Source organism: Dryas octopetala, chromosome 2 (assembly GCF_963921425.1).
Source record: "Dryas octopetala chromosome 2, drDryOcto1.1, whole genome shotgun sequence".
Taxonomy (NCBI): domain Eukaryota; kingdom Viridiplantae; phylum Streptophyta; class Magnoliopsida; order Rosales; family Rosaceae; genus Dryas; species Dryas octopetala.
The window spans coordinates 11,555,431-11,571,513 of record NC_141367.1 but is presented as its reverse complement, the minus strand read 5'-3'; positions in this window follow the sequence as shown (position 1 = coordinate 11,571,513).

Sequence of the window (16,083 nt, the reverse complement as noted above, 5' to 3'; positions counted from 1 at the left end):
CAATTAATTATTGATTTATTGATATTTTTCTTCTGAATTTCAAAAATGTTTCAATTTTGCATAGTCTTCTTGTATAAGTACAAAAGAAAAATAATAAAAGGAAAACCTCTTTGTAACATTACTAACTTATGTTTTCATCACTAACTTGCTAATAGTATTTCTCTTTACAATATTAAAAGGTCCTAAATTCGAATTCCCCTACTCATATCAAAAACAAAAGAAAACCTATGCTTTTGTAAAATTAAACTTTATGAACCTATGTAACACTTTACTAACCTATCTTTTGGTATTGCTCTTTACTAACCTATGTAACACTTTTTGACAAAAAATAAACTAATGTAACACTTTCTAAATACAATGAAATTTGGAAGGGATGAAATTGTTGACATATTTTAATCCAAATTCACTTTTTTCACATTTCCTCACAATTCGGACTAATTTTAAGGATTTACCTAGCTATGTGATACTCCCACATAAAACAGTTTTATCTTAAAAATTTATAACTCCAACCCATCCTTGAAAGTTTATTACTGGGTCTTCAAACTTTATTATTTTATTATATATTTTGATATCTTGGTACCCTTGGTAATATCTTTTAGAACTGCAAAAAACCACAAAAAATTGTAAATTTCACTCATAAACTCATGTAAAATATTTATTTATTTTTAAGCCACACGGAGTGGTTTAAAACTAAACATTTTTATTGACACCGTATGTAACTCTCACAGAGTTACACTTTATGTTGTTATAATACAGTATGTAAAAAGTTACACTTTATTTTGTTATGATGTAATATGTAACTCTTATAGAGTTACACTTTATAATTTCTTAGAATTACACTTTGTTAAATGATGTAGTATTGTTCTAAGAGTTTAGGTTTTATAACTTTATATTTAGGGTTTTAGCCTTAAATTCTAAAGACTATACCATAACCCCTAATCTCTCAAAAGAATTAAAAAATTTAACTAAAACAATTAAACTAAAACTTGGGTATGCTTGAATATTTTATTTGGGTAAACTTGAGTTTGAATTATATTGAATGCTCCATACTTGATTTTTCTTGAATTGTGGCTTAGAAATATATTTTTTGGCTTAAAAATAAATAGATTAAAAATTTAGATTTATGACTAAAAAATGTTGTATTTTATGGCTTTTTAATAAAGAACTCTAAAATTAAAAGTATTAATCTTGTCTTTCATCAAATAAAAAAATATCATACAAGCCAACACGTAAATATATGAACTAAGGGCATAAATCTACAGCTCTCGGCTTTTATTACACACACTTAACACCACAATCCTCCATATTTTTAATAAGGGCAATGCGAGGGTGCCCTAATGATGCCCTAATAATATATATATATATATATATATATATATATAGTATTGCCATGCCAGCTTCTACAAAGACTATTTTAGCCTTAATTAAAATGTTGCAAAACTTAAATTACAAAAAGAGAAGGATCATCTCTTTACCGTTAAAATATTTTCTCTGCTCTTCTTGAGATCTCAATCGTGGGAGTTTATTGAAGCAATTCAGCGATTACAAATTGATTTCGGAAAAGAAAAGGCTCATCCAAAAATTTAGCCATTATTAAGTGAAGCAAGTTTGCTTCAGATTACCTTTTTAAGTTTCTAGAGGATAAATAAATGGCATATGTAGGAGGTGTATGCCATTGATATATATGATGTTGTAAAAGTGATAATTACGAGAAATCTCAATCAGTTGAGGAAACCATTGATTAATTATTACTAGAATTTTCTTGGGTTTGTTCCATTGAGGAGGCTTGGCTCATTTGATTTTGTTGGGGCATGACAATTAATTAATTAATTAGGTTTCTAGGAAATTTTTATGAACTCGGAAATTCAGACCTTGAATAATGATGTACTAAGTTAATGTGAACTCGGAAATGAACTAGGAAATTTTTATTAACTTCTAAATAATTTTAAATACATTAATGTGACACACACCTTTCTAAGTTATATCATGATCAATTGCAAAATATTTTAGAATAAATAAAAAGAGTCTAAAATATTTGACTTTAGGGGTTTTATCATGTAAATCTAGAACACAAGGCACATGATCGGCTACAAAATAAATAAAAAATTCATTCGTTTTTTATAAGTCTAAACCATATGTTGATGGATGAGCATGGTTGCCCGTTGATCACCACTAGGTATTGTAATTTTGTTACTCAGTTAGATTTGTAACTGTTATTCATGTGCATCTGATAATCACGTTAACATAATAGTAAAATAAATATGCCATTATATTACAAATTACACAAATAACAAAAATTAATCAACGCAATCAAAGATTAATTTGTAAATCCATCCATTTTTCTTACAAATTCAATACTTAATATATGGTAGTTTCTTTGCTGGGATTTGTATTGTAAACTTGCTTGATCCAATCAAGAATATAATCACAGGGTAATGCATAGTAATTAAAGAAATGAGCACTGGGACACTCCCTGTATACATGGCCTAAACTACTCTTAAGACTAGTGTTATAGTCGAAAATGTCTCTAAACACGTGTCAGGCTAAGGTTTGATCCATGTTATTGGTTCTTTTTTGGTTTCAGGTGTGCCACCAAGTAATGTTCGTACTTGGACGAGTACAAGATAATAACAAAAAAAAATGAAAATACAATAAAATAAAGTAAAAGAAAATGAAATGGAATCAAACAATTGTAAGCCAAGAGAAACCAACTTGGCCAGGGTTCTTGATCTTTCCTGGGCATTCCAGAACTTTTAATGCTCAGATCTAACAGTTACAATGTTTGCAAATTAAAATGTATATATGGACTGTTGGACTAAGAGTAGGGCTTAAGTAAAAACAGTATATAGATCTTAGAAATAAAAGTAAATTTGATTGCATTTAGATCTGGCTGATACAAGATGGTAGTTCTCACTACAAATCTAACCACAAATATGAATGGAAAATCATAGCAAATTAATGATAACCACAGATCTATAATAAATTGCTAATAAATGTAAAGGAAACTGGATCTCAACTTGATTAAACTTGAAAATAAAGGCATAAATACATTAAATAAAACTGAATACAAGTATTAAATAAATTCAAACGTTAAGCATAAGAAAGCTGAAAATTAACTAAAGATCTACTAAGGACAAATCCTAGAGAACAAACAAAAATAACAGAGTTAAGCACAAGAAAGCTGAAAATTAACTATAGATCTACTAAGGACAAATCATAGAGAACAAACGAAAATAATAGAGTTACGAAGATGGCAATGTGCCAAAAGGAATTTGCAGTGTTTGCAAATTTTTCTGAGGGTGTATATATGCATCCATTTTTCTCCTTTTAGCATGGTATTTATAGTGGAGGCGGCCCAAAACCCTAGTCCTTCCTCCTTGGGATTGTTGACAAGTGTACGCTTCAAAAGTGGCCTAAAATTCCTGGTACAATTTGACAGCTAGGCCAGCCTTTGCCAGCTTTTTCTGGACATGTGTCAGCGTGTAAGTGGCTATATCCCTTATTGTCTCAAAGATTCTCTCGGGCAAGTCTAGCTGAGAGCTTTATTTCTCATTCACCTATGTTGGATGGGCTTGCAACTAAGTGGGCTTTCGAGAATGGGCCATCTTTTCTTGCCTAGTTGGCCTTTAAATTTTGAATTAGGCTAAGGTTTTAAGGCCCAACGCAAGTGCCACGTGGCACATTTTCAAAATGGGTATAAACAACTAGCAACTTCATACCCACTTGGACACAAGCAAAACTAGGTATGTCCCATTTGTTGGTAATTTTGCCCATTTGGAAGGTACTCAGGGACTAAGATTTCATCATCTTTGTCCCTTGAATGCACAAACATAAATTTTCTATATTATGATAACGAGATGTTTCTCCGGGGCTAGCATTGTAGAGTACTCTCTGAAATTATTGTATAACTCAAGGTTGCAAATTTAAAATAATTTAGGCTTATTTACTATTTCACCCCCTGAAAGTAACTTATAATCTAACTTCACCCCCTAAGGTTTATTTTGTATCACAGTACTCCCTGAAACTAATTCTCTTGTATCATTTTGTCCACTTCCTATTTTTACAAACTTTGAAAATTAATTAAAAATAGTTCCGAACTCAGAAAAATACACGAAAAATTCTTACGGACTCGTCTTAACTAGTACTAATTTACTATGGGGTCAAATTACTAATTTTTCATCCGAGTGTTTTCAAAAAATTAAAATACTCTAGACTCTTTGGAAATTCATAGGATAATCTCTCGAACTCCAAAAAATACAAGGTTTGCACCGTGGTCTTCTAAACAATAACACTACCTTTCTTGTAAACACTTGCTACATACCCAAAAGACCTCTCAGTCTTAAAGGAAAATAAATTTCCCTCTATAAAATAAATTCTAGAATTTTCATAAAGTCTCAGAAGAATTCTCTAAAACAGGTTTTTGGTAATTTCCAAAATATTTTTGAGAATTCATCCGAGACTTTACGAAAATTTTAGAATTTTTATAGAGGAAAATCTATTTTAATTTTCTATAAATAAATTTGGACTTCCCAAATTTTCTAAAAACTCTCAGAGGGCAAATTTGTAATTTGACCCCATAGTAAATTAGAACTAGTTTAGACGAGTCCGTAAGAATTTTCCGTATATTTCTTTGAGTTCGAAACTATTTTTAATTAATTAACTTAATTTGTATTTTAATTGGCTAGGGTATTTTAATTTGTGTTATTTTTAGTCATGTAACTTAATTTGTATTTAATTGGTTTGTACTTTGTAATTTGTATTAAGTTGGTTTGTAATTTGTATTTGGTAACTTGTTACTTAGTAAGTTATTAACTTCTTTAGCTTTGGTTGGTTTTTATTTTTTAATTTACTTGCACTTGCACTTGGACAATGGTGTATGGTTAGTAAGTTACTAAGTTAAGTAGTTAACTTTATATGGTTATATGTATAGTTGATGTCTTGAATCTTGATGGGTAAATGGTTTGTAACTTTGAGTCTTTAAGGTTGTGAAATGGTTATTGGTTGATATCTTGTAGGTTGTGGAATGGTATAAAAAATGTAACGGTTGAATGTTGATGACTTGATGTCTTATATGTTAATTGTTAAATGTTGAATTGTTGTGATTTGTTGTTAAAAAAAATATTGTGATTTGTTGTTAAAAACTAAAAAAAAGACATGTTTTAAAATTTTTTTTGGCCCAAAAATTTAATTGGGCTAAGGCCCAAATAGTGAGGTCCAGCCCCAAACAGTGAACTGGACTGAACTGGAACTGTTCCAGTTCAGTTTGGTCCAGTTCTGAGCCAAAATTTCCAGTTCTCTAGCATCGGACTGGACTGGATCAACTCTACAGTTTAGTGTACAGTTTGGGGTGAGCACTGTACTGTACTGGACCGTGCCCACCCCTACTCAGTTGCAAACCCATCCAACATAGGCGAATGAGAAATAAAGCTCTCAGCTAGACTTGGCCGAGAGAATCTTTGAGACAATAAGGGATATAGCCACTTACACGCTGACACATGTCTAGAAAAAGCTAGCAAAGGCTGGCCTAGCTGTCAAATTGTACCAGGAATTTTAGGCCACTTTTGAAGCGTACACTTGTCAACAATCCCAAGGAGGAAGGACTAGGGTTTTGGACCGCCTCCACTATAAATACCATGCTAAAAGGAGAAAAATGGACGCATATATACACCCTCAGGAGTACACTGGACTTCCCAAATTTTCTGGAAACTCTCAGAGGGAAAATTTGTAATTTGACCCCATAGTAAATTAGAACTAGTCAAGACGAGTCCGCATAAATTTTTCGTGTATTTTTCTGAGTCCGAAACTATTTTTAATTAATTTCCAAAATTTGTAAAAATTAGAAGTGGGCTAAGTGATACACAAAAATTTGTTTCAGGGGGTAATGTGATACAAAATAAACCTTAGAGGGTAAAATGAAACTTGAAGTTACTTTCAAGGGGCAAACTAATAAATAAGCTAATAATTTATGATTTGGTGCTTGCAAAATCAAAGAAAGATAGGCTTATGAATATAGAACAATATGTAAGTTTTATATTGAGTAAATCATTAGACTCAATCCATAAATCCAAGACCTAAAACTTCATGACTCTCACAATTACTTAAGGCGAAAATTTAATTAACCATAAATACATACCTTGATCTATGAGACTCGATATTTAAATGAGAAATAATGATTGACGACGAGTTACTCTCAAAATCCTAAGAACTGAAATTCGTACGTGTTTCTCTCCCTTCTGCTATAAACCAATTTCTTAAAGTGTATTTTGTGTGTCTGTAGGTTTAAGATGAAATAGCCTACATATTTATAGGAAGAGAGGACCGAATTTCCTATTATAATATCTTTAATCTCTACAGTCCATTATAGTAGATATAGACTATAAAACTAACCCAAATTCTTTTATTATTATGATTATACCAATTATAATCCTTATTAGATCGGGATTGTTATATGGACCACAAGTAAGCAAGCAATTAATTATGATCTGATTAATGATTAATAGGGTACTTACTTGTCGAACAAGCAATTAATTCCAACAGTCTCCTATTTGGTCAATATAATAATCCTAACTATTATGACCTGATTTAAGAAACATAAATGCGCAAGAAAATTGAATCAGTCACTCTAATGGTTTACCTTAGTTAAACAAATCACAGTGAGTCACGGCGATTCCATACAATTCAAAAGTATGATTCCTTCCATGTACTACGACACAATGACTTATCTAACTAGGCCTATAATTGAGGTTGTTCAGTCAATTTACACACTTTCCGTTCAAAGCCAATTGGTTGTTTTTGTCTTGGATGTTGATATTGGTGGGTGTCGTTGTTGTTTTGGCTTGAGAAACATGGTTAGGGCTCATAAACAAATAAAGTATAATTGATGTTCATGGACCAAAAATGTGTAAATTGACTAAACAACTTCAATTAGAAAAATTGAAAAAGTTTGGGGACTAAATTTTTTAAATTATAAGTCTGGGGGCCAAACTGATACAAGTATAATAATCTACAGACCAAATTGGCATTAATCCCTGGCAATAAATACTTGAGATTGCCTCCTCATATAAGACAAGCTATAATGAGATTGAAATATATAAAATTTCATATATATTCCTTTAAACTTTAATTTGCTATGCATGTCTAAATCAGGATCAATATATCATAAGCTCATAATTGATCATACATACTAGATCAAATAAGTAGTCATTTAAATAACGAGTTAATTACACTTATACCCTCTGAGATTTATCGTTTTTTCATATATACCCCCTGAGATTTCAACAATTACACACACCCTCTGAGGTTTCAAAACTGTTGCATTTAACCCTCTATAGTAAGATGATATAATTAACTCTTTAAATGACACATTCAGTCTTATGAATTGGAAAATAACCATACAACTAGAAATTTATTAATTTACAAAATTGAAAACTGACAACTAGAAATTTATTAATTTACAAAATTGAAAACTGGCCACATTAGATATCAAAAGGAATATCTAAACCACATATAAACATTAATACCAATCATAAACCCACGTACATTTCATATGTATAAGAATTAAATGGCCATCAACATTACTGTTTGATCATGATCAATATATCACATTAATGGATCGACATATAAAAACGATATGTTCAAAGGTATTTGATCCACCTAGATTGATCCCTTTAAAATTACTCAACCATAATCAAATAAATAAACATGCTGGAAACCAAAACGTATTGATGGAATCAAAACCGATTTCAAACTTTTCAAATCTTGCACCACCATAGTTACTATCAATCTTGATCCACACATCATAATTATGGTATTACCCATTCCGTCCCATTCATATATAACAAGTTAGAATCATACAACTCAAACATAATCAACCCAATAGAATTAATCATACATAATAGTATATTACAGAAAGCAAATCAATTAAAACATACATGATACATATTTTATATACCTGTTTGTGGGAAAATCCACATCGATCCGAATAGCCAGTCACAGCTCGACACGTGGCTGGTCAACACCCACCTCGGAGTTGACTCTCTGTGGTCAAACTTTGACCTCCACATCATCACTGGTCAGCATTTCCTCTGCCAGCTCAGACCGAATTTCCACGTCGGGCCCACCATGTTCGGTCCGAGCCGAACCGATGATCTTTCAATGGATCGAGTGTCCATCTCACCACGGTCATCCCGGTTCGGCTCGGCTCGGCACAGGGCACGGTCTCTTTTCGAGTTCTGGCGTCGACCAGTTAGGGCTCGGAAGGACCCCATTCTACTGGATCGGCTCGGTCTTGAATCCCATGCCCGATCCGATCACACATGGACTTTATGTCTACGCATAAGAACATGTGCTTGTATCGGCTCGGCTCGGATCTCCGCCGCCATTCCCGGGAAGATCACGCTGGGACGAACCGCCACACTTAAATGCACCTGACACAAATCTTCTGACAGAGGGAATGTCAGGCCTGCATTCATGACTATTGGGGCAGTTTGCCTGAACCTTCCAACCTTGCATTTAATGGAGCATTCAGTGCAGCATTGAATGCTGAGGAAGCAAGCATCTGAACATGCAACTAGGTCTGGCCAGGTGCGTGGGTCTCTGGCGACCATTCATTCACAATGTAGGTAACTTACTCATTAGGTTTTCCTTTGCTTATATATATCAACCCATATGTGCAAAACAAACACTACGCATCTACACACAAAACACTTACACAAAATTTCCACTCACCAAAGAGCTTACCCAACTTGCTGAGAATAACCCAGAACATTTGCCTTGTTCTTCCTATTCTCCCAAGTTCATCTTCTGTTCTTCCTCATCCACCATCAAACACCATCACTGATTTCATCATCGGAGTGTGTTTGGCTGGCACCACACCGGTCCATTCCCTTTGATATTGTTTTGTCTACAGGAAGATCCCAATCAACATCCATCTCAACATCCAGCAGGACTTCGGATCAGCCAAGTCATCATCTCTACGTTGTTGCATCTGCCTTACGAGAATTTGCATCAACAGATTGGCGCCGTCTGTGGGAATTCGACTTCAGCCGTTGTGTTCATCACTACAAGTGCTAAGCCCTTCCTTCACATAAGTCATCATGGCTACTATCTTTCGGGACACCAGCTCTTCCTCAGGAGCATCTCAGAATGATGAACAACATCAGCCTGAGACACCTGAAAAGACAAGGGGAGCACAACTCCCCAGGACATCCAAGTCCAAAGGTCCCTCCAAAATCCGAGCTGCTCACAAACTCCTTAGGGAGAGCCAGCGGCACCAGGCCGCTGAGAATGCACTTCTCAAGCAGAATAATGAGCTGCTTGCGAAGCAGGCCGAGCTGGCCGGCGAACTTGCACGCCATCGTGCTCGGCTCGAGAATAGTGGGGGATCGGGTTTCCAATCGCGCCGAACCCGAACCGAGCAGGAGGTCCTTTCACCATCTCCTTCTCGGCAAAGCACTCCTGCCGAGCCGAACGACCAGACCGATCGGCAGGACTCGGATCACGTCTTCCCGGGCTTCGAGGACATGCCCCCGGCCGAACAGGCCGAGTGCCTGAACGCCCACCGTCTTCTTCAGCGAAAACAGGTGGCTTTCGGGAAACGTGTCCCCAGGAATTCGGGCGGAGACCGTGCCGACCCGAATACAAACCGACGACCCCCGGCCCAATCAAGGTTGGGGGCCAACAGTCCAGTCGGTTCGGCTGAAACCAGGGTCCCGATTGGGGATAGGCTCGGCCCCATCATCAGCCAGGATCCTTCCCCATCAGGAGCTCACTCAGGGAGACGATCGGTGAGCGACCGACTGGGATCGACTATGATCATGTCGGATCGACGACCGGTGAGCGAGAGGATCACTCGCCAGCCGGTGAGTGAGAGACTCGGTAACCAGGCCGAATGCTTAGGGGAAAATGCGGTCGAGCCGACCCCGCCCGACGTGGAAAATCTTGTCCGGACACTGGTCCAGGACCAAATCCGGAGCGTCCACGATCGGCTCGGCCACGTCGAGATCTCCAGGGGGTACACCGGTAGGGCCGACCACGGAGAGGAACTCCCCCTCCCGTACACCAGCAGAATCCTGGATGCTGAGGTCTCCCGCGACACCAAACCCCCCAAGATGGATCAGTACGATGGGACCAAGGATCCCTACGACCATCTTGACAGCTTCAGATACGCCATGGAGGCCCGCCAGGCATCTGAAGCCACGAAGTGCAGAATCTTCCCTTCGACCTTGAAGGGCTCGGCTCGGGGATGGTTCCGAACTCTCCAACCGAACTCCATCGACTCATTCTCCGACCTCCGAAGGGCCTTCCTGGCGAGATATCGGGTTGTATCCGAACGACTCTACAACTTGAACGATATGTCGCTCGTTAAGCAGCAGGAAGGGGAGAGCCTCAAGGCCTATCTGATCCGCTTCAACATCGAGTATACGAAGTGCGACGATTGCGACGATAGGTCAGCAAAGAATGCCCTCATGCAAGGTCTGCATGCTGGGGGACTCCGCTCCCACCTAATGAGGAATCCTCCCTCCACTTACGATGAGCTTTCTGCCGAAGCCACTAAGTGGGCGCGGGCTGAGGAGTGGGATGCTCAGGTGGAGGCCCTGAATCCCAGGCCGACCTCGGCCAAGAGGAAGGAGGGAGAGGTTGCAAGTCCCAAACCCCAGGTCCAATCCAAGAAGACCAGGACCGAGGAGCCACGCCAACTTCTGGGTAAGGGACCCAAGTTTGTCCAGTACACAGAATACACTCCCCTCAATGCCGGTCTGGAGACAATCTACTCCAAGGTCAAGGATCAACTCCCAGTTGCAAGGGAGATCAAGGGACCACCCCCAGACAAAATCAAGGAGGGCGTCTTCTGCAAATACCACTCCAATCACGGCCACGTTACGGGTGATTGCTACGCCCTCCGCGACGGGATTGAGACTCTTGCCCGGGCGGGTAAGATCAATCAATTCCTGGCCGGTGGGCCTAGGATACCCAAGGCCGCGCCGAAGAAGCCCACCAATACCATCGACGTCCGAGATGCTGCCATCGGATCGATCGAGGGGGGGCCAACCTTCGTGGGGAGCTCGAACCGATCCCAGAAGGAGTATGTCCGACAGGCGGCTCAAGCTCACGAGTCCCTGTCGATCCAGGCAGGTCAGCCCAGCACTTCCAAAAGACAACGGAAGGACTGGACACCGGTCACCTTTGAGCCGAACGAGGCAAACGAGATCATCTTTCCCCACTATGATCCGGTCGTCATAGTGGCTGAGGTGGCCGGGACAACCATCGCGCGCTCCTTCGTCGATGGAGGAAGCTCAGTCAACATCCTCTACCACTCTGCGTTCGCGCAGATGGGCATCGGCGAGGACAAGCTGGAGACCGATACACCTGCCTTGGTCGGGTTCGGGGGAGAAGTGGTTCAGCCCCTCGGACACATCTACCTTCCCCTCTCGCTCGGGAAGGGGCCGATCAAGAAGACCTGCATGACGTACTTCATTGTCGTCAAGCGGCCGTCAGCCTACAACATCATTCTGGGCAGACCGGCTCTGGTCGACCTTGACTGCATCGTCCATTACGCCAACCTCCTCATCAAATGTCCGGTGGGCGACGACTGCATCGTCATTCAAGGAGACCAGTGCTCGGCTCGGTCATGCAACGCCGCTTCGATCAAGCAGAAGGGTCAGCTGCCGAACTCGCAGGAACTTGACTCCATCGCCGATTCGGGCAGATGGCCGAGGGCGGAGACATTCGACTTCACTTCCGAGCCGAGCTCAGATTCTCGGCCCCTTCCCGCCGAGGCTTGGGAGGAAGTGCCGATCTCGGCCGAGACACCGGATCGGCTCGTCCGAGTGGGGACTCAGATCAGCCTCGAGCAGCGCTCCGCCATAATTGACTTCCTCCGTGCCAACGCGGAAGTGTTCGCCTGGTCTTACGATGACATGCCAGGCATATCGTCTGACGTGATCACCCACAGGCTGAACACTGACCCAGGATGCAAACCGGTCCGTCAGAAGAGGAGGTCATACGATCCGGTCCGATACGCCACCATGGCTGAAGAGGTAACCAAGTTGCAAAACAACGGGTTCATCCGGGAGGTCAACTACCCCGACTGGCTTGCCAACGTGGTCATGGTAAAGAAGAACAATGGGAAGTGGAGGATGTGTGTGGACTTCACCGATCTGAACAGGGCTTGTCCCAAGGATAGCTTTCCCTTGCCCAGAATAGATCAGCTCGTCGATGCAACAGCAGGACATCAGCTCCTCAGCTTCATGGACGCCTACTCTGGATACAACCAGATCCTGATGCACAAGTCCGACCAGGAAGGCACATCTTTCATAACGGATCGCGGCATGTACTGTTACAAGGTCATGCCCTTCGGCCTCAAAAACGCCGGAGCCACCTACCAAAGGCTGGTCAACCACATGTTCAGATCTTCCATCGGCAAATCCGTAGAGGTTTACGTGGATGACAAGCTGGTCAAAAGCATCAAGGCGGATGATCACGTCAGGGACCTCTCAGACATGTTCGGAGTCCTAAAAGAGTATCAGATGCGGCTGAACCCAGCCAAATGCGTCTTTGGGGTTCGGTCGGGCAAGTTCCTTGGCTACCTGGTCAGCTAACGGGGGATTGAGGCCAACCCAGAGAAAATCCAAGCCTTGATCAACATGAAGTCCCCAAGGACACGCAAGGAAATCCAGAGTCTGACTGGAAGAGTCGCCGCCCTGAACCGGTTCATCTCAAAATCCACCGACCGGTGCCTCCCTTTCTTCAAAGCCTTAAGGGGAGCAGGGAAGAGCATAGAATGGACCCCCCAATGCGAGCAGGCCTTTCAAGATCTGAAAAGGCACATGGGGGAACCTCCCATCTTATCCAAACCAGAGGAAGGTGAAGAACTTTTCCTCTACCTTTCTGTCTCTGACTCGGCTCTTAGCTCAGTTCTAGTGAGAGAGATCGGCGGTGTACAACACCCCGTCTTCTATACGAGCCGAGCCCTCGCCGATGCCGAGACCAGGTATCCAAAATTCGAGAAGATGGCTCTCGCCCTGGTTAGCTCGGCTCGGAAATTTAGGCCCTACTTCCAGGCTCATTCCATCGTTGTCTTGACGGACCAGCCGCTCAGACAAATCCTGGCGAAACCAGAGACTTCGGGTCGGCTCATCAAGTGGTCAATCGAGCTCGGCGAGTTTGACATCATCTACCGTCCCAGGACGGCCATCAAAGGTCAGGCCATGTCGGACTTCATCTGTGAGTCGACCACCTCGACGGAAGATCCACCGCGTGCCGACGCTATGCCAGCAGCAGCCGATCCGAACACAATCGGCGAACGCGGCCAGGTTGACCTCCTCACCTGGACCCTCTATGTGGACGGATCTTCCAACGCCATGGGAAGCGGAGCCGGGCTTGTTCTGATCTCCCCAGAACAAGTTGTGATGGAGTATGCTCTTCGCTTCAGATTTCAAGCATCCAACAATGAAGCAGAGTATGAAGCTCTCATCGCCGGACTCAGACTGGCAAAGGAGCTCGGCGCAACCAAACTGAACATCTTCAGCGACTCCCAACTAATCGTCAATCAGATATTGGGAGAGTATGAGACTCGGGAGCCCAGCATGACTGCCTATCTCGAGAAGACCCGTTTGCTGCTCGGGAACTTCCGCAAATACAAAATATCCCAAATCCCGAGGGCAGAAAACTGCAGAGCCGACGCCTTGGCACGCTTGGCTTCGGCCACAGACACCGGATCCGCTAGGCACGTTCCAGTTGAAATCCTGGACAGACCTAGCACCGCCGAAAACGAAGTCACCGTCATGCAGACCGAGGCCGAGCCGAACTGGATGGCGCCGATCATCAACTACTTGGTCTCCGGGATCCTTCCCCCAGAGAAGGACAAGGCACGTCTCGTCAAGACGAGGTCGGCTCGGTTCAGCATGATCAACGGTCAGCTCTACAGGAGGAGTTTCTCCCTGCCTTACTTGCGGTGTGTCACTCCCCAAGAAGGTCAGGATGTGCTGAGAGAAATCCACGAGGGGATATGCGGAAACCACTCTGGAGGAAGAGCCCTCGCCTACAAGACGATCAGACAGGGTTATTTCTGGCCAACACTGAACAAGGACGCAGATCATCTGTCTCGCGCTTGTATCAAGTGCCAGCAATTTGCCACGGTTCCCCATCAACCTCCCCAGCTGCTGACCTCCATATCCAGCCCCTGGCCGTTCGCGCAGTGGGGACTCGATCTGATCGGCCCTATGCCGAAGGCGAAAGGACAAGTCACCATGGCGGTGGTAGCAGTCGACTACTTCACCAAATGGGCCGAGGCCGAGCCCCTAGCCACAACCACAGCCGAGCGGATGGAGACCTTCGTCTGGAAGAACATCATTTGCCGGTTCGGCATGCCGCACACCATCATTGCGGACAATGGCAAGCAGTTCGACTGCAAGAAATTCAGGAATTTTTGTTCACGTCTGAACATCAACTTGCGCTTCACCGCGCCTTACCATCCGCAGTCGAACGGACAGGTCGAGGCCATCAACAAGATCATCAAAAAGACCCTCAAGATTAAACTAGATAATGCTAAGGGAAATTGGCCTGAACTCCTGCCAGAGGTGCTTTGGTCCTACCGAACTTCCTACCGCAACTCCACGAAGGAAACACCCTATGCATTGGCGTTCGGAACTGACGCTGTCGTCCCGGTCGAAATGGGGACTCCTTCATTCCGGACCGGCACGTACAATCCCGAGACCAATGACACCGGACTTCGGCTCGGCCTAGACATGATCGAGGAGAGGCGAACTGATGCCAACCTCTGCCGAGCCGCTTACCAACAGAGGGTAGCCAAATACTACAATCAAAGGATCAGACCCAGAAACTTCGGATTGGGCAATCTCGTCATGAAAAAGAATCCCCTTGCCATCAAGGAGAGCTCATTCGATCCGAACTGGACCGGACCATACAGAATCACAGGCATAATCAAGCCTGGCACTTACAACTTGGCCACTCTGGCTGGGAAGCCTCTCAAGCATAGCTGGAACGCTGAGCACTTGAAGACTTATTACCAGTAAAATGTAGTTAGGATCGGGGACTGTCCGACCTAACACTCATTCCAATCAATGAAGAGATGAACACGTTTTGACTCATTTCTTCTTATTTTTTCGAAACAAACACTGGGGACTCCACTCCTATACACTTTCAACAAAGAGGAAAGATCTAAGTGTTCCCTCCGAAAAAATAACAAACCCATGTGCCGAGCCGAAGTGCCATTTTCGGCCCGACGCTCGGTACATTACAGACTCATCAGGTCTATAAACTCATGTGTCGAGCTGGCGCGCCACTTTCGGCCCGATGCTCGGCATATTACAGACTCATCAGGTCTATAAACTCATGTGTCGAGCTGGCGCGCCACTTTCGGCCCGATGCTCGGCATATTACAGACTCATCAGGTCTATAAACTCATGTGTCGAGCTGGCGCGCCACTTTCGGCCCGATGCTCGGCATATTACAGACTCATCAGGTCTATAAACTCATGTGTCGAGCGGGCGCGCCATTTCCGGCCCGATGCTCGGCATATTACAGACTCATCAGGTCTATAAACTCCCGTGCCGAGCTAGCGCGCCACTTTCGGCCCAATGCTCGGCATGGTACAGACTTATCAGGTCTATAAAAATCCCTGTCTGAGCCGAAGTGACTTCCTACAGTCCTAACGTTCAACAGGATATTTCTAAAAGAAAAATATACACTCCAATCGAAACTTTCATCGTGCATGCCGAGCCGATCTGAAAGTAGGTTTGAATATTTTTCTCAAAAAACTGCATTCCTAAATATCTCAATGGGTATGTCGAGCCCGTCCGAGGTGACTTTTTTTTAAATTTTTACTTATCTTGGTTATGCTTATCAAGCTGACCCTAAGACAAGTTCTAATTTATCATTACCATTCATTTTCATTGCGATCGGCATGACGAGCCGATCCCAGAATGTCTTGGTTTTTATTATTGTCACTTTTATCACTTTCATGTGTTATGGGTTATGTCTTTAGCTTAATTTCCGAGCTGAACTGATAATAACTTGACTCATAAAGAAAATACTGATAAAATAAATAACATAAAACCAAAT